General features: G+C 40.2%; 1 protein-coding gene across 5 annotated transcripts in view; it reads left to right on the forward strand.

Annotated features, from left to right (window-relative positions):
• The first annotated feature begins 20,943 nt into the window (after nt 1–20,943).
• The window catches only part of kcnj16.S (potassium inwardly rectifying channel subfamily J member 16 S homeolog), a 40,840-nt gene continuing 34,680 nt past the window's right edge, over nt 20,944–27,103 (forward strand). For 2 of the 5 annotated variants that reach the window (XM_018237159.2, XM_018237158.2), the window contains exons 1-3: nt 20,944–21,016; nt 21,108–21,176; nt 24,570–24,730. The gene's annotated coding sequence lies outside the window, so the exon portion shown is untranslated. 5 annotated transcript variants of the gene reach the window in all.

Here is a 27,103-nt window from a genome sequence, read left to right on the forward strand (position 1 = left end):
TTTAGCGCACAATGTCACCAACTCAGACGGCCTTGAGGAGCGAGTCTGGCTCATCAGATTTTTTCCCGGTGTCCCATGGGCCCAATCTGACCCTGGAACTCAGCACTGTATTGCAGTAGTGTAATGATTGGCATCTCAAACCCAGAACAAACTCAAAGGTCCTGGTCGCAGCTCAGTCTTCTGCCTGTAGCAGCCACCTTTGGCCTTGAAAGGAGCCCTCAGCTACTCAGATGCTGCCAGGTCTTAGTGTGAGAGGACCAGGGAGAGGGTTCTGGGCAAGCAAGGGAACCACACGTGGAGGAGAACGGAGGACAAGAAGCGTAGACAAGGGACGAATCGGGTCAAGTAACAAGGATCACACAATACGGTAGCAAATCAGGAACAGAAGAGTAGTCGAGTTCACAGGCCAGGGTCAGGACAGACAGCGAAATATCAGAGTCAATCAGGCAGAGGGTCAAACACAGAAATCAATAATATTATTCACACCCAGGAACCAGTAAACAGAACCTCTATTGGTCAATGATTCAGTGCAGGGCAAGGGTCTTTATAGGCAGTCTAACAGCTTATACTGATCATGTGGGACTAGATGGGCCAGATAGATAACAGCTGAACAAAGCCCTGCCTTACCTGCAGTTACACGTATAGAAACAGGAGTAAACCAGGGCCAGAGCTGTCTGCTCACATAGAGCAAAATCGCTGTAGCACACTGTTCATTTAGTGAATTCAAAAGGTGATTTTATGGACTCATTGTAGACTTCAAAACAAGGCAACGTTTCAGGCCACACAGGGCCCTTTATCAAGCCTAAACTTACACACTGAATGTGATGTTAAATAGTTTAACAAAGGGTGGAGTTTCACAAGGAGATGGGGGGAGGGGAAAAAGGAACATCCAATGTTGAAAAGTTAAGACATGTCAGCATTTTTATCATTACATATAAGACATGTGCTGCATTTTTCACCCAGTCCAAATTTTTTATTTGTCTTTTAAATCCAAATATTGTCCATGAAAGTGTCAAGTTCATTGTGCAAATCCATATGACTTCTAATATATTTATAAAAAAAATATACCTTAGACTGTTACAATAATTTATAAAATGTTGCAACAATCTGAAACACAAATATGGTACCTCTACTACCCCTACTGCATGCTATACCCGTTCTTTCTTTCTTAGGCACTTCGGGTTATGCAGATCTCGGTACCGGTATTCAGATTGTCCTTTCAGTAACCTTAAAAGAAAACATATTTTAGTAATCATGTACATTTTTGAGATATTCACCTAAGATACAACAGTGTAAATATGTTTAGATAGACTGGAAATTTGGGATATGGATGCTAAACATTCAACCTGGGACTAAACTATCATTTGGTTAAGCCCAACAATTTGGTGGCTAAATTGGGTACAAATCTGCTTGTGTATATGTCAGGAGTGCCCGTTGGTGCTCCCGTCTCTGGCGGCGTCCAAATCAAGATGGCGGCACCCATGATCCACATGAGCCGACGCCGGCGTGATGACGTCACACACCACAAACTTCTAAATAAAAGGACTTTGAGGCCTGAATATAGGAAATCTATACCATGTTCAGTGTTGGACTGACCCGGCGGGACACCGGGAAAAAACACAGTGGACCCCGACCCTTAATGGGTCCCTGCCAGACCAGACCACTCTCCCGATCAGATTGTACAAAAAGTTTTTTTAGGTGCCGTGCAGCACCATCTGCGCATGCGGACAGCGCCATTCATGCCGACAGCGCCATTCATGCAGACGCGCTGAGCAGCTCCTTCACGCAGGCGAGCTGAGAGCACTCGGCGAGTCACAGTAGGGGGGCGGGGTGGAGGGGGCCCTGGACATTAGTCCCGGCGGGCCCTGAGCCCCCCAGTCTAACCCTGACCCTCCCAGTCTAACCCTGACCCTGTTCCTGGGTTCCTAAATTCCTGAATTCTTGCTTCCTGGCTTCCTGACCATGGCTTGACCCTGATTCTGACTCCTGCTGCCTCTTGCTGAACGTTTGCCTGAACTTGACTACGCTTATGCCTGACCCCCTTTCTGGATACCGCAAACTTGGACTTTGACCCTAAGCTTCCTCCTTGGTCCTTACTACTCCCACTGGGAGCAGATAGGTCCCTGACAGTATAGCCAGATTTAGAGAGTGGGTTGTAGAGCTAGGCTTAGATTTCATCAAATATTAACCACATTTCTTCTTGTATGCAGCAGAATAGCGTGTAAACATCAGAGCCTTTGTATTAATGGATACAAAGGGTGTGTCACAATGGATTCAATAACTCCACTGCTTTTCCAAACCTTTGATAACATTATATGAATGCAGTAATAGGAGATGTGCAGTTTAACAGTCTTTAACAAAATTGTAGCGATTATACCCAGTAGGCAAGGGATAGTCCCATTCTTTTGAGAAGCTTTTCATTTGATACCTATTCTATTCAAAAATGTGTACCCAAAGGTAGTTTAACTGGGTCTTAAAACTGGGTAGAGAAAAATAAGAAGACTTTGTAAGCTAAGAAAAGTAGTTGATGCACATAACATCCATCATGCTGAATTATCTGCATCTGTAATAGCCAAATAGTAATCTATACATACAGTATGAACCTAGGCCTTGTAAGCAGCTAATTCCCCCAACAACAACTTGTCTGTATATTCTTGCAGGTACAAGACCGAGGTTTCTCCAGCTGCCATCAATATGTATGGGACAATCTTTCCAATCATCACTAAGACTTCATAGTGGAAGTCCTCAGCTTTTTATAAAGATTGAAACAGAAACAATCCCCCAGTGTGCTTTTAAACCACACAGAAAGGAACATAAAACTATGTGTATCAAAGGGTTTTCCCTTGTTCTTTGCCACAACATGTTACAGTGCAGTGTCCTTTAATCTCAACGGCATGCTATTAAAGCTCTAGACTACTCATGAAAACTTTACTGCTTTTTAGACTCTACACATGGCTAAACATATCTTCATCGATTCAGCAATTTCTGTTTTGTGCTCTTTGGAGTTTAATCTGGTGAATTATCAAAGTTTGGCTCCAGTACTCAAGAAAATAGAAAATCAAATTAAAGGGATTCTGTCATGATTTTTATGATGTTGTTTTTATTTCTAAATTACACGGTTTGCACTGCAAATAATTCATTCTACAATATAAAATGTAATTCCTGAACCAGCAAGTGTATTTTTTTTAGTTGTGATATTGGTGTGTAGTCAGCCATCTCATGTTATTTTGCCTGGTCATGTGCTTTCTGAAAGAGCCAGGACTTTAGGATGGAACTGCTTTCTGGCAGGCTGTTGTTTCTCCTACTCAATGTAACGGAATGTGTCGCAGTGGGACCTGGATTTTACTATTGAGTGTTGTTCTTATATCTACCAGTTAGATGTTATATTGTGTTAGGGAGCTGTTATCTGATTACCTTCCCATTGTTCTGTTGTGCGGTTGCAGGGAGGGAGGGGGGTGATATCACTCCAACTTGCAGTACAGCAGTAAAGAGTGACTGAAGTTTATCAGAGCACAAGTCACATGACTGGAGGCAGCTGGGAAACTGACAATATGTCTAGCCCCATGTCAGATTTCAAAATTAAATAAAAAAAATCTCTTTTGCTAAACAGATTTCAGTTTATCAAAAGTACATCTGGAGCAGTACTATTAACTGATGCATTTTGGAAAAAAAAAATTTCCAATGAAAGAGGCCAGGGGCATGCTTATAACAATCTTTCCCCATCGCTATAACTGCCAGCAGTTTATTGCTCAGGTCAAAGACTAAACAGATGGATGAAAGATACAGTGTCTAATTATGCGCAGAAATCAAATTTGCTGACGCATACTCACACACCACCCACAGTTACCAAAATACAATGTACTGTATGTCACCGCCTAGTTACCCTTCTTGCGAGTTTATCGTTTCCAGTCAATGACACATTATTATGTACTTGGAACACATATTGTTTATTTGCAAAATGAAAAAAAAAACCACTTTATAGATCTACTTGAGTAATTAGTTGTTTTAGAATCTGAAATTCAGGCACAGATACCTTGTACCCTGCCTAGATTATCGACTGCATTCCCCAACCCTTGCTTTTGTAATATAAGATATTATATTTGCACTAATATACTGTCCTTAAAAGGATCATTGTTATAGTACAAATATGTGTTAAATTAATGTCTTCCTAGCTTTGTCCTATGCTTCAAAAGATCTCTTGAGAATTCCTTGTACCCCCATTTTCATACCACAAATTCATCTGCAATCATGGTAGTCTGGGAAGAGGATTCGAGAACTCTTTGTTGGCCCGTGGCTTATTTGCTGAAGATCAACATATTCCTTTTTTGAATGCGTTATTTATCACATGCATGCTGCAAACTTTAAGAAACCGGCACAATCCACTAAGTTTTTTGCACTTTGTGCCAACCCATGAACACGGAAAAATGTACACAGGTCTCCAAAACAACATGTGGAGACCTGCGTTCCCAAGATTAATACATTGCTAACTGCATTTGCTGCAATACATTCGTAGTGGTGGTCAGGGGAAGTGTGTCATTCAGAAATTAGGGAGCACTGGTGAGGCACAGCATACCCTATGGTAGGAGGAAAGAACAGGGCTGCTTTGCACCCATCTGCACTGCAATTGTGTTTGCATTTGACACAAATCAGGTGCAAGTTGCGCCTAGCATTTTCAGAGTGGTGGTTGTGTCACTTCTGGAGCCCATTCACTAAGCACAAGTCTGGGGAGTCTAATAACACAACCCACTGTGGATCCAGGGTTCCACAGCTTTAGGTACAGTTGTGCACCTTGACTTCCATGTTTTACATATGTAGATGACCCCTCAACTGTATATTTTCAATGTCAAAACAGGCCAGTTGAGTGAAAGGTGTTCACTAATAAAGACTTCGAGGCAGATTAACTAAAGAGCAAATTGTGTTTATTTTAGCAGAATTTGCCAATTCCCAGCAACTTCGCGAATATACCAATAGGCAAGTAACACACTTCGCTAGCTAAAAACCTCAGCGCTATAGAACTTTCACGCCGTTTCTCCAGTCTAATTTTAGCTCAGGCGAACAATTGTTAATCCGCTTATTAATCAAAATGTGAAAGTTTGTATTTGCTACCCTTTTTGCCAAAGTCTATTGGCGAATTAATAAGATGAAGCTAGATCCTCAACATTATTGTCAGCGCGCATGCGCATAAACCCAGGAAGAGGCACGCGCGCGCCCTAACAGACCGGCGCTACAGTGAACCCGGCTCAGTGCGGCGAGCGTCCCCGCCGAGGGGGCGGCAGGCGTCCCTGCCGTCCCCCCACTAGACCACCAGGGTAAGATTTTCTCACATTTATTCTGTCAGTGACATATCCTTTATTCCAAAAAAAGTAAAAAAAAAAGTCAAACCATTGGCTTGTTTCATATTTAAAGTGGGATTGTGTTTACAAGTTGTACCGTATATACTCGAGTATAAGCCATCCCGAGTATAAGCCGAGGTACCTAATTTTACCTCAAAAATTGGGAAAGCTTATTGACTCAAGTATAAGCCTAGGGTGAGAAATGCAGCAGCTTCTTGTAAGTTTCAATCAAAAAATTGAGGGTTTCTGCTCCCATTGGAGGTGCCAGCATCTCGTTTTTGGATGCCGGCAACCATTCTTGGAAGCCGGCTACTATTCTTAGGCGCCGGCGACCATTTTTGCGCTTGACCCGAGAATAAGCCGAGGTAGAGTTTTTCAGCATATTTTGTGGGCTGAAAAACTCGGCTTATACTCGAGTAAATACGGGTTAGTGTTTAATGCCACATTTGTTTTAGGGTGGGTTCATGGCATAGGACAATCTCTATTGTCTTGATTATGCATTTTTATTTTTAATAAAAAGTGGGCACTTCCAGCAATTTCACCAACATTACTATTAAATACATCCATATGGCCTTTACGTACCCACTGAATTTAAATTGACGTAAGCGGAAGTTAACTTAGTTTAAGAAAGTAATGCTAGAGAAAATTCACTGTGCACCAACGATTCTTCATTGATGAAACTACTTTAGCAATCTTTTGCCAAGACAAGATCTATTTTGATGAATACGCATATTCATAGTAACATAGTAAGTTAGGTTGAAAAAAGACACACGTCCATCAAGTTCAACCTTTTAATTTTAGCTTAAACTGCTTAATTGTTAGTTGATCCAGACAAGGGCAAAAAAAAAAAACCCATTTGAAGCCAATTTGCCTCATAGGGGGAAAAAATCCTTCCTGACTCCAAGATACCAATTGGAATTTTTTTGCCTTGTTTCACCGCAGAAATGACGCCCATAGACTTATATGGCGTAGTGCGACAAAAAAGATGGACGTGTGTCCAAAAAAATTCACTGCGCAACAAAATTTTTATCGAAACTAAATGGGTCAGATTCGCCCATCACTATCCATAACCCTGTATTCCCTCACTTGCTAAACACCATCCAACCCCTTCTTAAAACTATCTAATATATCAGCCTGTACAACTGATTCAGGGAGAGAATTCCACATCTTCACAGCTCTCATCGTAAAAAAAACCCCTTGCAAATATTCATCATGAAATAACGTCTGACGTAGTATGGAGAAGATTTCCGTAGACATTCGTATGTGAGTAAATCTGCCCTGCACATGTTGAAGGTAAGAACTGTAAGCGCACTAGAGTTGTACTGAAAAGTAACTCACATTGTTTTAACCATAAATATTTACCAAAGAGTTTTGCTTCATATCCGTTACAGTTTGTTATGTATTGCAACATGGTAAATTGGTTTGGGATTGCTCACTCTTCCGATCGGTTAGATGCAGTCAGATCATTAAAATAAATTGTGTTACAGTGTTTTCAGTAAACTGGCTGTAAAACGTTACTCTTTCTGACGTGATGTACTTTAAAGAAACTGAGCATAAGCTGCCAATAACTTTAACGTTAAGAAATGTCAACAGTAGTCTAAATACAAAGTAAGTAATAGTTACATACTTAGATTGGGTTGAAAAAATACAAAAGTCCATCAAGTTCAACCCCTCCAAGTGAGCAAATGTAATCACAGACATGTTTTAGTGGATAGGAGGTCCTCTAACAATGTAGGGGTGTGTTGCAGTGAAAAATGCCCTCCCAATTTTTATTTGTAGCCCCAAAGCAGAAATAAGGTGCCAAAAAAATGCCCATAGTTTGCTACAAAAATGACACGCGACAAAACCATTTGCGAATTTATGCGAATTATCCTGCAGTTTTGTGAATTTTTTGGAAAGCGAACGGGACAGATTCCCTCATCAATATTTATTATCATATACTTGATAAGACAATGTTTACTGCCAGCACTTCCATGTGTCTGTTAGTCTTTCCTATAGGCAGATGCAAGATATACAGTATTTTGCAGCTTTAAAATTTGCTCCAAAATCCAGCTGATTCCATTGTAATACAATTTTAAGACCTGTGATTGTAGAGGAAGAAAAAAAATCAAAAAGATGCAATTATTATAGTGTGGAATGTTTCTTTTGTATTAACTGTAGTCCAGATTATTATTTAGTTAACAGTAAGCAAGCACCTTCTAATAACATCTGTGACCTTGTGTATGAGCAAAGCTTACTTTACCTTGTCTCGATAATTCCTGCTCCAACCAGACGTGAATGACTGTGTATGTGAATATTAACTGGACTGTTTAACCTTATATTGCTTTAGGAGGAAAGTTATAACAAGTTACTTATAAAGCTTTGGGGAGTGGGAAGTGCACTGCTAGGTTTTGGGACTTTTTTCATGAAGGACAGCAATAAAAACACACTTGCTTGCTATAATTTGGTTCAATGCAATGCATGCCTCAAGTGAAAATATGCCCCTCTTGTATAACCGTTGAGTTGTCAATAAAGCATAGATCAAAGAGCCAACCTGAAACATGAAATATTTTCCAGACATCTGTGCAACCTGCAGTGGGAACCCTGCTATTATTACCTGCTTTAAGGTGGTGGTAGATTGAGGATTCCCCTGCATTAAGAGGTGCACTTGTCATTCCAAAGAGAAGGTGGGATGGACACACCAGTGACATCAATACGTATAATGACTGCATCTATTTTTGCAAGACTGTGACTGTAATGGTAAAGGAGCCAAAAGGAATATTTTCCATATTTTCCTTTGATAGACATCTAAAAAATATATGGAAATTGCTCACCCGTCAAGGCCCACTATGTCACGTAAACTCTTGGCGGGAAATTTACTAAACCTGAAACTCGAAAATTTGCCAGCGTGACATCATTTCGGCACTCAGACGATTTACTAATGCTGGCATAATTTCGCACTCTAATGGCAGGCGAATTTTTGCTCTGACGAAAAAACCTTACTACGCAAAGTCACAACGTTTTTGATTTAACTGACCGTTACTTCTATCGCCAGACATGCCTTCGCCACCTCAGACCAGGCCAAGTGCAATAGAGTAAATAGGAGTTCCTTAAAAAAAGTTTAAATTTTTTTTATACAAAAAACGCTGGCTTTTTTTTTTCTTTTTACATGGCTGAAAAAGATCAAAAGGAGTACCCTCCTTCCCCCCTACATGTGATAACATATGGCACCTAAACTAAACTGTGGGCACATGTGTAGGGCAATAAAACACCTCTATATAATTTTATTAAGGTTCCCTGGCCTTGTGTAGTGTAATGTATTTGCTGCAGCATATAAATTGTACTTTAACTGCACGCCGTATGCTAATTAGCCAATGCTAGCGTAACTTCGAACTGCGGAGCGTATTTCCGTTAGTGCAACTTTGCCATCGTTCGGTACCCTGTGCGCAACTTTGGATCTTTGTGAATTAGCGTTGTCCAGGCAAATTTACACCTGCCGAAGTGTTGCAAAGCCAGCGCTGGCGAATTTCCGCCAGTTAGTGAATTTGCCCCTTGGGGGTATATTTATCAAAGAATAAAGTTAGAGATCACCACAGTCCTCTAGAGTGAAATTCCGCCACTCTCCAGGAGGCGGAACTTCACTCTAGAGGACTATTGCGATCTCTGACTTTACTCTTTGATATATACCCCTTGGGTTTCCAGTAGTCACAGGGTCTCCTTATTATCCCCTAATTTTAGGCCCCTGATATCCAGCAAAACCATGCAAAATACTGGGAATTGTTATTATTTTCAATGAAAGGCATTTATCATATCAAAAACAACCTTTGTATCATGGGTCAGGGCCAGAACTACTGTTAGACAGAAGAGGCATGTGCCTAGGGTGCAAAGATGAAGGGGCCCCGGCCACATACAGTACCTCATCCATCTACTTACTCCTAGTCCGAGTCCTTTTTTAATCGTTAAACATAATATCTGTGTGCTCTGGGGCCCCTCATTACATCAGTATGTGAAGGAGTAAGCACATGAGGTAGGCTGTGAGGTGGCCAGACAGGCTGCATAGAGTGCCTTACTGGCTTGGCCTAGCTCTGCCATTGGTCCATCTGCCCAGGTACAACAAGATGACTGGCTTTACTATAACATAACCAACGCCATGTTTAGCTGGCCTGAGCTTGGTACAGTGTTGCGGACATCATTGAGCCTCAGGAGGCTCAGTAATGACATCTCTACGACTATGACAACTATTAAAACTCATATGTTTCAATGACAATGTAAAGTATAAGAATGAAAATCACTTGAAAGGGTTTCAAAGTTTTCGCACAGCATTATTCTATTTGCAGATCTTTTAAGCACAAAGTCCTATTTTACAAAATCAATATTACATTATGCTTACACAACTGGCCTCCCCTATAATAGGAAAGTGTGTCAGTTTATTGTACTCTAGTTAGATCTTAATGTCAACAAGCCGATTCAAACATTTTTTCAGACTGTAAGAAGTAGGTGATGTAAGTTTTGTGAGAAATAAAATTGACCAGTCATATATTTTACGGCGGCTTTGTGACATGTTGTTATTAGTATCTGTATTTGTATCATCTTTTTTTATCCCACATATGTGTGCTAACAAGAAGCCAGTCTGCCTGAAAAGGTCTTTATTGAGCAATAACCATTGACGTATTTTCTGTTGTTCCACTGACATATAAAGGATTTGGATTTGAATCTAAAGACGTGGGGGATAAAACAACAACTGGTAGGTGGATCATTCGCCTTCTCTTGGCTGTACTACCACTGGGTTTTGGCTGCATTGCTTTATTGCCATATCTGGGCAACAGGTCATTATACAATGTTCCTTACATGAAAATGGTTACAGACTCGCATGAATTATCGCTCTAGAAAATTAGAGACGTAGGTAACAGGCTAGCACAGAGATCTCATGAGATATGACACTTTTTGTGGGCACCATCATTGCTTCAACAACAGGGTACACTGGCATGTCTAATAAAGTACGCCAATGCATATTTTAATATAAGCAGCTGATCTGACCTTTACTAAACTGCTGTTGTTAGTACACAATAAAATTGTCTGAAAATTGGTCATTTGTTTATTGACTAGGAAAAGCTAGGATCCCCCCAATTAGACATCTAAAATGTAGTTTGCAGCCCTACAGCTGTTTTTGACTACAACTCTTTTTCAAAGCATTGCAACCCTTGGACTCTGCACTCTGCACGGAGTGCTGGATAAAAAAATTACCCAATACCTCAGAATTACATGCGAGGTAGGGATAGGAGGGTTGCTATGAGCTCCTGATGGAGCACAGGCAACATTGCATTCCATTTAAAGTGTAGTCTGTAGGTCTATGTGCTCCAAAATGGAGAGCAAAGGCCTCTGGATATTTACATAATGTCCCATGCAGTGGGCTAAGTGCAAGCTGCTAGGCCACGTAATTGAGTAAAGTTGGCCATACTGAAGATCTGCTTGTTTGGTGACGTCACCAAATGAGCAGATCTTTCCCCAATATGTCCTAGTGCAACTGAATAGGGGCAAGCTCACCAACCTTTCAATAGGGAATTAAATTACTTGCATTAAAATATGTTATTTATGGACCACAGTCTAATGATCGGGTCATATTGGAAGTGAATGTAGGCTGCAGGGAGAGGGACACATTAAGGGCCTTATTTATGAAAATCCAAAATTTTCTGACTATTTTAATTTAAAAACTCTGACCAAACTAGAATACACGATTGGAGCTTATTTATTATGAAAATATCAAGAGTAAATTGGATCAGGGATAAACCCGAAAAAAAGGAGCTAAAATCCGAATCTTACTTTTTTAAAGTTTTTTACCGAATAGCTTGATTTTTTCAGGCTTTTTCCATTTACAATGTAAAGTTTAAGAATAGGAATCACTTTAAACGGTTTCAAAGTTTTCACACAACATTATTCTATTTGCAGATCTTCTTCTTCACTCCATTATAAGAATCAAATCCATCTTTTAAGCACAAAGTCCTATTCTACAAAATCAATATTACATTATGCTTACACAACTGGTCTCCCCTATAATAGGAAAGTGTGTCAGTTTATTGTACTCTAGTTAGATCTTAAGTAGGTTATGTAAAATGTGTTGTGAGAGATAAAATTGACCAGTCATAGATTTTACTGCGGCTTTGTGATATGTTGTTATTAGTATCTGTATTTTTATCTTCTTTTTTTATCCCACATATGTGTGCTAACAAGAAGCCAGTCTGCCTGGAAAAGTCTTTATTGATCTCTGAAATAACTATTGACGTATTTTCTGTTGTTCCACTGACATACTTTTTGAAGGATTTTGAATCTGAAGACGTGGTGGATAGAACAACAACTGGTAGGTGGGTCATTCGCCTTCTCTTGGCTGTACTTCTACTGGGCTTTGGCTGCATTGCTTAATTACCATATCTAGGCAACAGGTTATTATACAATGTTCCTTACATGAAAATAGTTACAGAATTGCATGCATTATTGCTCTAGAAAATTAGAGATGTAGTTATCATGTTGGCTAAGAGATCTCATGAGATGTGGCACTTTTTGTGGGCACCATCACTGGCTATGAGCTCCCAATGGAGCACAGGCAACATTGCATTCCATTTAAAGTGTAGTCTGTAGGTCTTTGTGCTCTAAAACAGAGAGCAAAGGCCTCTGGATATTTACATAATGTCCCATGTAATGGGCTTAGTGCAAAGTTGGCCATACTGAAGATCTGGTTGTCTGGTGACGTCACGAAATGAGCAGATCTTTCTCCAATATGTGCTGGTGCACCTGAACAGGGGCAAGCTCACCAACTTTTCATAGGGAATTAAATGGTTTCCATTAAAATATGTTATGTATGGGCCAATTGGAAGTGAAAGTAGGCTGTTGGGAGAGGAACACATTAAGGGCCTTTTGTTTAGCACATAGTTCGAAACCAAGGCACAGGAGATGTTTACATATAGAATTGTTACTAAACAGAGAGCGAGCCTTCGTACTATCGCACTGTGGTATTAATCCCTAACGACATATCTATCAGCGTTCGACACGAGGAGTGATTTGATCCCTGGAAGCACTGCCGACACTGAGAATTAGAGCCGACAACAGCGCTTCAGTTCTAGCAGAAGAAAGCCATACCCGGGATCCTTACAGCTGCCCGACGAACAAGACAACTAAGGGCTTTTTACAACCTTTGATAATAGTCACTTCTTATCTCAAACATCCGGTAAGCGCAACTAATCACTCTCGCTTTAACCAAACGCTGTCAGTTCTACACTATCTAGATCTTTCCTGTTAGGTATGCTACGGAAACAAACCGGACTTACACGTGGACACCGTTGCATATTTAAGCACGAAAAATCCAACTAAAATCTTGAGTAGTTCGGAAGCACTTATTACCCCCTTTAGAAAGGTTAATACACTATCGGGACCTAACTAGCGCATCAAAAACCTCCCCTTCACATTAAGGGCCTTATTTATCAAAATCAAATTCTTTGGACTATTTTAATTTAAAAAGTCAGCCCAAACTAGAATCCATGATTATTAAAATATCATGATTTAATCGAATTGGGGACAAACCTGAACAAATGGAGCTAAAATTAGAATCGTACGTTTTTTCGTGATTTTTTTCCCAAATCGCTTGATTCTTTAGGGCTTTTTCCCGAAAAAGCCCAAATTTTTCAGATTTTTGGCCAAAAAGTCTGAAATAGTCAGATTTTTTGGGCTAATTCCAGTGCAGACCACAGAAAATTCCAAAAAGGATAGGGACCTCTCCCATATACAACCTCAGTAGGACTGAGATGCCGGATTCAGACTTTTTCCATTCTCGGGGTATTATAAATCCTGAAAAATTTTAGGGTTTTTTCCACTAAGAATTTGGATTTGATAGCAACAGTTTTTGGCATTCGGACTTTAATAAATAACCACCTAAATGGGCTGATGCAGTTTTTGCACCAGCTGGATTTTTAAAGCACCCTGATGCCTTTCCAATTTTCAGATATCTGTCAGGGATAAAAGTCAGGAACAACAATTAACGTGGTTCATCAGATGTCTCAGGGACCCAGAGTTGATATTTAGTTACAAAGTCCTGCAACTGTCCTGCTGTTTAGCCACCGTATTCCCTGGCTGGGGCACAAGGTGGGCTGACTTCAATGGGCTGTGTAATGAGGGAGAAGAGATTTAGGACTAATGACTCACATAATGCAGTGCTCTAGACACAGACACAGAGTTTGACAAGTCTATCATCTTCCACTAGTCAATGCAAACTCACATAAAATTAAGAAGAAGGGATGCTCATTATATTGTAATCTCTTTGACAGCTCTGTTTCTACACTGCAGTCCATACGGCTACAATTTTTTATTGGGTGATGCAGTGGTCAGGAAAGATTTTGTTGGATGGTTGGAAATGTACTCAGCTCAACTCCGGCTGTATCGGTACTGTATATCCCTTTGTATTGGCACAAGCATATCTCTTTTCATATTCTCTCTAACAGGAAGAATCAGTCAACCACAACAAAATCAATCCCCACTCTCCAGCCATATTCCCTCCCAGCATTCCAGCTGCTTTTGAACGCAGTAGGCTTTCTTATTGACCGAAGGTCACGAGGATAGACAAAACAAGGAGACGCAGAGACGAGCTGGAAATTGGACAATTACATGATAGGAGGGGAGGGAAAAAAAAGTAAAGTTAGAAAAGCTTAAATGAATGGAAAATTCTGTTACTGGGCTTCACATCACATTGCTAATTTCATTTGTAAGTACTCACGTTCCCAAGGTAGGAAAATTAATAGCTGCCAAAAGTAATAAAAACTTGAAGGCTTTTTTTTCCCCGTCTCCCTTTCAGGAAATAAAAATAAGATATAACCCTTAAACTGCCGCAGAATATAAGAACAGTGCTAATCCAAGAACATGTTCTACATTTAAAAAAGGGAACTAAAGCCCCAGCTGAAGTTAGGATCTTTAAATTATACTTATAGCGCAGGACTTATTTACCGAGTCTTGCAGCAGCCCTGTGCCAGTTAAAATAGAGTTCCTAACATCATACACCAAGAGAGTACAATATATTAGTCACTGGGAGGCTTCAATGCTTTAAGGAGGAATTCACAGGTAAGAACTACATTTATCCGTCTGTCGGATGAAAACGCTGCGTTTTCATCCGCCAGTCGGATTATTGTAGTTTTTCCTTCACTTCCTGTATCTACAGAACATCCGACACGTCGCATGCGTTTCGCCACATAGCGACGTGTCGGCTCAAGCTGCACCGCGGAGTTCCTACCTTAGGTATAAAAAAAACCTCAGGTCAAAACCACATGAAATGATGGAGTTTATGTTACTGCAAATAAATGAGAGTTTTGTGAGTTTTGCAATTATTTGTGATATATATATATATATAATACACAAAAGCCATGAATATCCTGTAAATTATATCCTTATAAACGGTGAGTTCTGATGTCATCAGTTATAAACGGTGAGTTCTGATGTCATGATGTCTGATGTCTGATGTCTGATGACGCACTGAAACTTGTGTATTATAATAAATAAAGTACCCCCAGTTGCAAAATATGAGGATATTAAAGTTACCTCGGAGTTCCATGACCTGTATAAAAACACTCGGCCTTCGGCCTCGTGTTTTTATATGGTCATGAAACTCCTCGGTAACTTATAATATCCTCAGTGTCGGACTGGCCCGGCGGGACACCGGGAAAATACCCGGTGGGCCCCGACCCTTAATGGGCCCCCGCCGGGCCAGACACCTCTCCAGGTATCTTTAAAAAAGTTTTCCTCCCGCAGTGCTGATCAGCGCAGCGCCTTCTGCGCATGCGCCAGGCGCCTTCACGCTGGTGCGCCAAGCGGCGCCTTTGTGTGCGCGCACTCGGCGCGTCGCAGTAGGGGTCGGCAGGGGCCCTGGACAGTAGTCCCGGTGGGCCCCGGCCCCCCCAGTCCGACCCTGAATATCCTTATATTTTACAAGAGGGGGTACTTTATTCACTATATATCTATATATATCTATATATCTATATATATCTATATATCTATATATATCTATCTATATCTATATATATATCTATATATCTATATATATCTATCTATATCTATATCTATCTATCTATCTATCTATCTATCTATCTATCTATCTATCTATCTATCTATCTATATATATATATATATATATATATATATATATATACTAGTCTCACCTGGTGCATTATTAGCAGCTACCTGGGTGCTGGTTCGATGCAAAAAGAAACCGCACTCACAGGTCTATTATGCGAAATACTGTGGTTTTAATTCAACGTTTCGTCTCCTATACTTGAGCCGTCTTCAGGAAGACGGCTTGAGTATAAGAGCAAAAATGTTGAATTAAAACCAAAATATTTTTGCATAAAAGACCTGTCAGTGTGGTTTCTTTTTGATATATATATGGTATTCCGGAAGACGGATCTTTCCGTAATTTGAATCTTCCTACCTTAAGACCACTAGATAATTAAGTAAATAAACCCAATAGCCTGGTTTTGCTTTCAATAAGGATTAATAGTATGTCAGTCTCGATCAAGTACAAGCTCTGTAATTATTACAGAGAAAAAATAAATATTTTTTTAAAAAAATTTGGATTATTTGGAAAAAATTGAGTCTATGGGAGACAACCTCTCTGTAATTCGGAGCTTTTTGGATAACGGGTTTCCTGATAACGGATCCCATTCCTGTGTATAACAATATATTCCTCTAATATGACCTTGGCCAAATAACAGTCATCAATTAAGTAAATCATCTAAAGTCTGGCAAATTTATGGCAGAATTTAGCAGAATTTCATTGTATGTGGACAGTACTGAGGATAACTTACAGTGATGTACAGTTATGGGATGCCTTATCTGGAAACCTGTCATGCAGAAAGCTAAGAATTATGCTAAGGTAAGCTCCTATATAGTCCATTTAAATCATGTCTAATTTTTAAAGAATGATTTCATTTTTCTCTGTGCAGATATGGGACTTGTTATCCAGAATGCTTTTACCATGGGTTTCACAGATAAGGGATATTTCTGTAATTTGGATCTCCAGACCTTATGTCTACCAAATAATCATTTATACACGAATTAAACCCAATAAGATTGTTTTTCTCCATTAAATGGGTTGTTCACCTTTGAGTTAACTTTTAGTATGATGTAGAGAGTGATATTCTGAGATGATTTGCAATTGGTTTTCATTTTTTATTATTTGTGGTTTTTGAGTTATTGAGCTGTTTATTCAGCAGCTCTCTAGTTTGCAATTTCAATAATCTGGTTGTCAAGATCCAAATTACCCTAGCAACCATGCATTGATTTGAGTAAGAGACTGGAATATGAATAGGAGAGGGTATGAATAGAATCATGAATAATAAAAATTAGCAACAACAATTAGGGGCACATTTACTATTGGTCGAATATTGAGGGTTAATTAATCCTTGATATTCGACCCTCGAAGTTAAATCCTTCGACTTCGAATATCGAAGTCGAAGGATTTAGCGCAAGTCGTTTTATCTAACCAGAAATTGGTTAGAAAGCCTATGGGGACCTTCCCCATAGGCTAACATTGGTGCTCGGTAGGTTTTAGTTGGCGAAGTAGATGGTCGAAGTTTTTTTTAAAGAGACAGTACTTCGACTATCGATTTTTAGGTGGAATCGTTCGAGTCGAAGTCGTAGTCGAAGGTCGAAGTAGCCAATTTGATGGTCGAAGTAGCCAAAAAAAACCTTCGAAATTTAAAGTATTTTTTATTCTAATCCTTCACTCGAGCTAACTAAATGTGCCCCATAATGTGTAGCCTTACAGAGCATTTGTTTTTGATGGGGTCAGTGACCCCCCATTTGAAAGCTGAAAAGAGTCAGAAGAAGAAAGAAATTAGTTTTAAAACAATAAAAAATAAATAATGACGGCCAACTGAAAAATTGCTTAGAATTGGCCCTTTTATAACATACTAAAACTTAGCTAAAAAGGTGAACCACCCCTTTAAGGATTAAATGGGCTGTTCGCCTTTGAATTAACTTTTAGTATGAGATAGAGAATGATGTTCTGAGACAATTTGGTTGCTAGGGTCCCATTACCCTTGCAGCCATGCATGGATCTGAATAAGAGACTGGAATATGAATAGATGTGGCCTGAATAGAAAGATAAATAAAACATAGTAGCACTAACAATTCATTTGTAGTCTTACAAAGCCTTTCGTTTTTAGATGGGGTCACTGACCCTGGTTTGAAAGCTGAAAAAAGTCAGAAGAAGACGACAAATAATTCAAAAACTAGAAAAAAGAAATAATGAAGGCCAACTGAAAAGTTGGTGAGAATTAGCCATTCTATAACATACTAAAGGGGGAATGTAATAAAAGTCGGTAACGGAAAAACTATTCGCAATGCGAAAAGTTATGACTTTGCACGAACAAACTTTGCTTTGCGCGAATTTAATATAGCTTTTGCGAACCCGGAAACTGTTTAGCGACCACTTCCGACAGTGGAAGACTGTTTGTGAATTTTATAGTTTGCGCCAATGTGCAGTCAGTGTAATAAAACTTCTTACTGAAAAAGTCATTATGTTTGCTCCAAACGATTACGACACCTTCAAGCACTATTTCGCAATGCAATAACAGTTTAAGGAACAATATTACATTGTGAGATGTGGATTTTTATTCTTATTGGTGCGAATATGAACCACCCTTTAATTATATCTTAGCTTGGATCAAATACAAGGTACTGTTTTAATATTCCAGGTATGGGATCTGCTATCCGGAAACCCATTATCCAGAAAGCTCCGAATTACGGCTTGCGCTTTTAAGACAGAGAACCTGCTCAGACCAACACCCATAAAATAGCATTAGTAGGACTTACCATAATTTTAAACAAATTATTCTTTTATACTTTGCTCATTCAAACAACAAGTCTTCAACTGATGCAGAAGCAGACATGACACAAGTTGATCTTTTATTATTATTATTATTATTATTATTATTATTATTATTATTATTAACCAATCAGACTTTACCTTTCACAGGTTTCCCTGTAGTTATCTGAACAAAGAGGATTACCAACTGGTTGCTTGGGTTTACTGCTGTCGCACAGATTCCCTTCTTAATAAATAAAGCTAAGTTTTAAGCGTTTCCTGCCCATTTGGCATGAAGCGCGTTAGGCTATTATGTGCCAAATAAACTTCATCATTTTTGCTACTGCATTCATTACCACTTGGTCTCTCACATATATTTGGACTTGGAGTTATAGCAGTACTTCAAGTCTTAAAGGAAAAACAAACCCTTTACCAAAATAAACCCCTACTTCCCACCCCACGTAGATCCCCTCCCTCCCTGCATAGCTGCCCTCCAAGGGAAATGTCACAGCATCGGAGTTCACCACAGCGATCTTCCGGGTCTTCATTAAGCTGAGATGGAGACCGGCGAAGTAGCGCATGTGCAGTTGGAGCAAATTACCGGTTTACATTCACAGTTGTTAGTTGAATATCATTGTTAATATGCTCTAGATCAGGAGTCCCCAACCTTTTATACCCATGAACCACATTCAAATGTAGAAAGAGTTGGAGAGCAACACAAGCATGAAAAAATCCATGGGGAAGTGATTGGCTATTAGTAGCCCCCATGTGGACTGGCAGCCTACAGGAGGCTCTGTTTGGCAGTACACACGGTTTTTATGCAACCCAAATTTGCCTCTAAGCTGGGAATTCAAAAATAAGAACATGCTTTGAGGCCAATGGGAGCAACATTCATGGGGTTGGTGAGCAACATATTGCTCCTGAGCCACTGGTTGGGGATCAATGATCTACAGAGAGGCCCAACTATATATAACTATATACCCACTAGATTCCAGAAAGAGAGACGTATACATAATAGCTGCCATTATGCCCCTTTGGGATGAAGATAAGCTGAGATGGGAAATCTGTTTTTCAAATTTAAAGGATATTTATGTACAGTACTTGGTTCCAGTACAGCCATCATTCCTATTCTTTGAGGCTTACATCAGCCCCAGAAAAGCTGAGGAGGCTCAGCCTGAAGGTGAATTTCTGGTAGAATGTCTGTTTGCTCTTGTACCGAAGGTCAGCATAAAGGTTGAAATAGACTGGGATTTGTGTAGTATATTGCTAGAGCTATGGCTGACTCGATAACTTAATAATGCACTAAAAGAGGCTTCCTCAAAAGGTTGAGTTTCCATCAGGAGCTTGAGCTGAACTAGTCTGACATCCCACAATAGTGCATCTTAACACAGTAACTTTAGTGATGGGCAAATTAGCCAGACACGAATTTGTGCCAATTTCTGCGTTTCGCCACAAGCAAATTAATGTCGCAAAACTGCAGTGACAATTGTCATGTTCTTCCTCTCCAAACCTTACTTGACAACAAAGCATGATTGCAGTTTTGGTAGCGGGTGGAAGCATCTAATACATAAGTACTTCTTCAGACAAAGTGAAGAGTTTGTTCTTACAAGGACAGAAGAAGATATTGCAAACTACAGACTTCAAAGATTTTTAGCAAAGAAAAACAAAGCAAAACTCTCATGAAATCAATAAATACTAAGGGGGCCGATTCTCTAACTTCGAGTGAAGGATTCGAAGTAAAAAAACTTTGAATTTCGAAGTTTTTTTTGGGCTACTTCGACCATTGAATGGGCTGGTTCGACCTTCGACAATGACTTCGAATCGAAGGATTCGTAGTAAAAATCGTTCGACTATTCGACCATACGATAGTCGAAGTACTGTCTCTTTAAAAAAAACTTCGACCCCCTAGTTCGCCATCTAAAAGCTACCAAAGTCAATGTTAGCCTATGGGGAAGGTCCCCATAGGCTTGCCTAACTTTTTTTGATCGAACGATATTCCTTCGATCGTTGGATTTAAATCCTTCGAATTGTTCGTTTCGAAGGATTTTATCGTTCGATCGAAGGAATTATCCTTTGATCGTTCGATCGAACTATCTGCACTAAATCCTTCGACTTCGATATTCGAAGTTGAAGGATTTTAATTCCTAGTCGAATATCGAGGGTTAATTAACCCTCGATATTCAACCCTGAGGGCTCTTACACATGAGCGTTCTGACCTGCGCTCCCCTGCGTTCCGTTTTTTGGCGTTCAGCCGCAGGGGAGCGCAGGAATAGACGCAAGTCATTATTTGAAATGGGGCTGTACTCACTCAGGCGCGTGTAGGCGCCGAACGCAGGAAAAATGCAGCATGTTGCGTCTGAACCTGCGTTCGGCGCCTACACGCGCCTGAGTGAGTACAGCCCCATTTCAAATAATGACTTGCGTCTATTCCTGCGCTCCCCTGCGGCTGAACGCCAAAAAACGGAACGCAGGGGAGCGCAGGTCAGAACGCTCATGTGTAAGAGCCCTTAGTTAATCGGCCCCTTAGTATTAAGTAAAACAAATGGAAAACAATGACAAAAAAGAACATATTCCTCTAGTAAATAAACTATAATAATTCCATTGTATTCTTCCACAGGCTGGACTGGCCTCCTCCCCTAGTTAAACATCACTGCGCTGTATTACAATTACCCTCCAAGACTAAATTAAATCAATGGTTCTTGATTACAGTATCTTGTAATTATGCAGGGACACAGCTCCAGGTTGCAATAAAAAGGCATAAAATCATTACAGCACAAAGAAAAAGTAACTGTGTGCATTCAGCTTACAACTGGAACATAAAACCGAGAGAGACACTGTGAGATGCCAGACATTTTGTACATAGATTGTAAGGGTCAGATCATTACGAGTAACAAGGGTAAATATTTAACCTGGATTCTTCATACCTAACTTCTTGGAGCATTACTTGTTTTCCTTAGTGTTTATCAGCGGGGAGGGTGAGGTGCAGCAGCCAGTGTGATATGCAGGCAAAGCAAGAAGGAACCAAGGTAAGTCGCTTATAAAAAAATGTCCCTTTCAGCAACAATGTTGCCTTTATTAGCAAATGTTTTTTGTGAGCACTGCACATTGCTATATTGGCAATATCTGGGGATCAGTAATGATAATTTAAAAACAAATGCAACTTAGCACAAATATCTGAAAGAGAAAAATATCCTGGCTGGGCATCCATTGGCCAATTTTTATTATATTTTATTTATATAGTGCCAACATACGCACAGTTCTTTATAGATAACATCCATCAATCACTCCCTACCCCAGTGGAGCTTATAGTCTAAGGTCCCTTATTCACACACACTATAGCCAGTTTTATCGTAAACCAATTCACCTGCCTGTATGTTTTTGAAGTGTGGGAGGAAACTCAGGATTACACAGTAAAAGGTATCCTTCGTGCACTTTGCACACAGCCCTAGCAATAGGGAACTTCCTAGATTGTGTGCAACTTGTACAAGCAGATGAAAGGCTGACAGTCAGGCTCGAGGAAACCCCTTCTGGGCATCTTTTTCATTCTATTGGATTTATTAATCTTGGAACTTAAACTATACATTAAGCAGATTCCATAGCATTGGTTCCCTTAGCCTTACAAAATGTAGCCTATGGTTAAGTGGCATTTATGTCAGAAATGTGTAAGGCGTGTCTCTAGATGTAGGCATTATTGCTTTAAGGCAGTTTAAAAGTACTAATTGTCCCTTGTTGCCTATTATTTGCCAATGATAATTATTGGATCTGTACATGTATGTGGGTATAATATATGTTCATGTATATGGGCATGACACAGGGTCATTCTTCTACATGTACCAAGGAGGGAGAAAACAAATAAAGCCTGGGAGTGCAGTTTACTTGCTGAATAGGTCGAATGCTATTTGTTTTTCCCCTCCCTGTTTTTTGCGTGCTAGGTGAAAAGACCAATTCCAACAGTAGCACCTTTAAAACACAAGCAATATCTGTGAATCATGCCATGGCAGTCAACAAATGACTATATAATATACTTAACCCCATGTTTGCCTCTACAGCCGAAGTGTAGATAGAGGCCTATAGGCCACAGTGCAAGCTCCACCAACTTATCTTTCATTTACTGCTGCTCATATGGCCACTTCTTTTTTTCCTTTTGTAGTGAAAGCTGAAATTATTTGTGTCCATGGTGAATTGGGGGGATTCATTTTTATATGGGTATTTGCCATGTTCTAATTGAGTAGAAATAAACTCTCAGTTTGGACTGGGATGCCAGGGGCCCACCAGAAGCCCTTAGAACGTGGACCCACTATTTTTCCTCCTCTCCTCTTTATTTTCATAGTCTTTTATCTCTAATTACTATACACTATTCTTCCATTATTAAGCCTCTTTTTACCCATAAAGAAATAGGGAATGACCATGAAATAGGCTAAATGGTTAGAAGCAAGAGGGCCCACTGACACCTGGGCCTCCCGGGAGTTTTCCTGGTATCCCGGTGGGCCAGTCCGACACTGTTTGTGCATATATATATATATATTTATGCTTGTTAATGAAACAGTGAAAGCAAAAAGGCTTTATGAGTCTGGGCTCACTGACAACTCTCTTTTGTAGCCCCAGTGTCGGACTGGCCCGGTGGGACACCGGGAAAATCCCAGTGGGCCAGACCCCCTCTCTCCATTTTGAAATCCTCAAAAAAAAAAACCCCGCTGCTGTGCAGCCACGCTTCACAGTAGGGGCTGGGCGGGGAGGCAGGAGGGGAGCCCTGGACCAGTGGCGGAACTACCGGGGGAGCAGGGGGTGCAAGCGGGCCAGGGCCCGCACCCCCTCAGGGCCCCCGGCAGTCCGTACACCACTGAGAAATGCGGGCAAATGCGGCCGTACAGAGGGGGCGGGGCCCGGCTGCATGTCACGCACCAGGGCCAGCCCCCCTCTAGGATCGCTACTGCCCTGGACAGCTGTCCCGTTGGGCCCCGGGCCGCCCAGTCCGACCCTGTGTAGCCCCCACCCTTCCCAGATATAGTCAGGTGATCCCTGATTCTTAATGAATCAGATGTAATTTGAGTGTAGGAACTGGCCAGGTATGGGATGACTTTGACGTAGTTGGCCAGCTTACATATATTGCAATATATGGACAAACAATCCCTGTTTCGTTTAAAGGTTAAGGCATTTTTCAGTAGCAGTATGCACAAAATATCTCAATGTCTTAAATATATTGATAATGGGTTGAGTGCAGAGGACTCTTGTATTTGTCTATATATATTTTGTGGTCACAGCCTCATTGCACCCCGCTTAATGGTTTTAAAAATTAGTGGTGAGCACAACTTTCCCTTGTTTGTCACTGACAACACCCTTCATTTGGCAGAAAAACTACAACCCTGAGCGCCTCAAGTAATTTCTTTTGCAATCTCTCCTGCAAGCTTCCTAACACTGTACAAGGTTAAGTCAGTTGTTCTGGTAAAGGTTTTATGAACCTGAATTAATGACAACATATTGTTGTGGTGCTTTTTGCTACATTAGAGTGTAGGGATGGGCGATTTTTTTCACCTTGTTTCACAGCAGAAATGACGCCCACAGACTTGTATGGCCTTGTGCGACAAAAAAAAAAAAGACGTGCGTCAAAAAAGGTTTTGCCGCGCGTCAACATTTTTTTGACGCCCATAGACTTTAATTGCCGTCATCGACATTTCGCCTGAGGCAAATTTTTGGCGAAACAAAACGGGTCAAATTCGCCCATCCCTAATTTATACCTCTATGTTCTGCAGACCATGTAATAAATAGGCACACATACACTTTGATACTAAGGCAGTTTTTTATTGAAGACCAAATTTTTCGAGATTTACTATACCCAGAGGATGGAAAAAGTCAGAATCCAAAAATCCGGCATCTCACACCAAATATGCTATTTGGAATATTCTGTGATCTGTGCTTGAATTATACCGAAAATCCGAATATTTTGGACATTTCGGGGATAAATCTGAAAAATTCTGGCTTTTCCGCAAAAAACTCTTGATTTGGATTTTCACTCGTTTTTTTCGGGGTTGACCCCTATCCGATTAAATCACACTTTTTAAATAATAAATAAGTTCCAATTGTGGATTCTAGTCAGACTTTTTGAATTTTGCAATTTATGAAAATATTTACATTGATATATTCTCTTTAACAATTGCAAATGATTTCCTAGCGATTTTTTCTTTTTAATATGCGAGGTAATTGAATCATAATGAGTTATAATGGACTCAGCCCAACCCATTAAGTGTTGCTGAAATGTCAGGGTTAATGATAATGTTAACGAACGTATTCTAACACTCAGTTACCATTGTTGTATTTTTCAGTTGAGCAATGTAATTTGAGATGGTATCAGGTGATCACAAATGTTTGTCTTACTTGTATACCTGAGAACATTCTTCCTTAACCTCTACTGAATTCTGCAGTTTTGTTTCTAGACAAGAGCTTGTATCAGTGGAGGAGGCTCTCCCCAACTAACCGTGGACATTTTTTTTAATTAAAACTGATCATTGTCTGGACTGGGTGAAACAAAATGGCAAGGCTAGTTTTCCCTTTGTGATATCTGTATCCAGCACAAGACTTGCGGGTGAGTTTTATGCCATAAAATGACTTATTTCTCATGCATACGTGTTGGTATGTAATGAGCAGGCCAGATGTATATGTATATGATTTATGTATGTGATAATCAGGACCATATACAGGTTTGTACATGTGTGTGCTTTTATTAATTGAACGCAGGAGGAGAGTTTCTAATATCTCTGTATTGTGTGACAAGTAAAAGAATCTTCCTTATGCTGAATATATGTCAGACTCTTTTTTTTGTCCACTCTGGTGAAGTAATGGTTTTCTCCATCTGATCAACTGCAGTGACTTGTTTATGATCCTTTCTAATTGGCTCCTGAAACAAGTGTGTGTGTGTGAAACTGTCCTGTTTTGTGTGGGACAGTCCCGATTTTGACTGCTCAGCAGGGCAGCCATCAGGGGGGGGACAGGGGGGAGAGTTGTAGGGGGCCCCGAGGGTAAAGGGGGCCCGGCCACGCCACACTTACTTGATTAGCCGGGCCCCCCATCTTTCTGAGAGCTGCTGACTTCGGGAAGGCATGGACGTTTAAGGGGCCACCAATTTTTTTTCTCATGTGGGGTCCTAGCCACCAATATTTTTTAATGGGAATGGGGGGCCCTGGCCACAAATGTTTTTTTTATGGGGGGCCCTGACCACCAATATCTTTTTATTTTTTATTAACATGTGGGAACCCTAGACACCAATATTTTTTTTGTTTTTTTACTGTGTGGTGGGGGGCGGACCTGTGGGGTGAGGAGGGCAGACCTGTAGGAGGGGCTTGCGGTGGGTGCAGCCCAGGGGGCCTAGGAAATTTTGTCGTATGGGGCCCTGCGATTTCTGATGGCGGTCCTGCTGCTCAGCCCTCAGATTGTAGTTCTGTGTCAGCACACGACTCTTCCACTGTTTTTGGTGCACGTTCAATGGTTGCCACCCCACACCGTAGAAGATTCAATGTAGAAAGGAACAGCACCTTGTTAAAAGGCCTTTATTCAAACACGGCACAGACCAATTGTAACAACTTTTCAAGCCGTCTCCAGCTTTTTATCAAGCTCAGCCCACAGTCCCGGGTTTCTTACTGAAATATTCCTCTTTGATCTCCTGCACTGATGACATAAAAAAATACAAAGTTTCTGCAACTTAATTAAAATAAGAGGCTTTTTGCCAGAGAGGCCGGAACACTGAGCTGCTGCATTTGTAACAATTCAAGATAAGCAAAGAAACAATTGTCACTATTTAAGATAAGCAGGTCTCTTGGGGAAACTGATTCACAGCTTAAAGGGCAATTTCAGCTTCATTATAACACAGAAAACATGACCCTACAACTTTTACAAATGTGTTCAAACGTTCACAACCTGCCAAATTTTGTAAAATGGGCATGGTAATTAGGGAGTGTGGCCATAAAATGGGCATGGTCAAAAATGGCATGTTTTCGACCCTCTTTACATTTTTTCAGAAAAAAAATCAACTGATTTATATTAGCTTACATTAGATCATATAAGCTCCATTGTAAATGTCAGTTGTTTGGATGCTGCATACACTCACTTGTCTTAAATGATTATTCACCACTGAATACTGGCTTCTATTTGTCATACAAGCACATTCTACTGTGTGAAGGTTCTCCAGTTCTGCAAAACCATGGAGCCAAGTTTTCAATCAGATCTTTTTAAGGGGTAACTAATACCTTAGATAAGATGGTTTGTGCTTTTTTTTATGTGTTTTATATGTTCATAGCAGTTCATTGCATGTCTTTTTGCAGGAAGTGATTTTCATTATACTACATATTGTCATAGACTGTACATGTATGGGACCTGTTATCCAGAATCCTCGGGACCTGGGGATTTACGGATAACGGATCTTTCCATAATTTGGATATTCATACCATAAGTCTACTAGAAAATCATGTAAACATTAAATAAACCCAACAGGCTGGTTTTGCTTCCAATAAGGATGAATTAGATCTTAGTTGGGATCAAGTACAAGCTACTGTTTTATTATTACAGAGAAAAAGATAATCATTTTTAAAGATTTGGATTAATTGATTATAATGGTCCCTTACCCTTGATAGTTATGTCTAATTAGAACAGGAACACAACAATTTATCTGTTAGCACCCCTTGAGAACATAATCATTATGTTGCAATTTTTGGCAGTGAAAGGTCATTTCAGCTAAGAAATGTAATGTGGAAGCTTATGGTATATTTTCCCTTTAAGTCTATAATGTTTTGGGAAGCCACATTATTTTGTTGCTTGTTCGTCGGCTCCTGAACTTCTCGGTTTTATATTTAGCAAAATATATTCTGTTATGAGTCTCTATTATGTATAACATGATCTTGCTGTACTTCTCCGGCTAGAATATGAGCCACGCTCGCCTTTTTTGCCAACAAATGAAATCACTACA

The sequence above is a fragment of the Xenopus laevis genome, chromosome 9_10S (genome assembly GCF_017654675.1).
Source record: "Xenopus laevis strain J_2021 chromosome 9_10S, Xenopus_laevis_v10.1, whole genome shotgun sequence".
In the NCBI taxonomy this organism is placed as follows: domain Eukaryota; kingdom Metazoa; phylum Chordata; class Amphibia; order Anura; family Pipidae; genus Xenopus; species Xenopus laevis.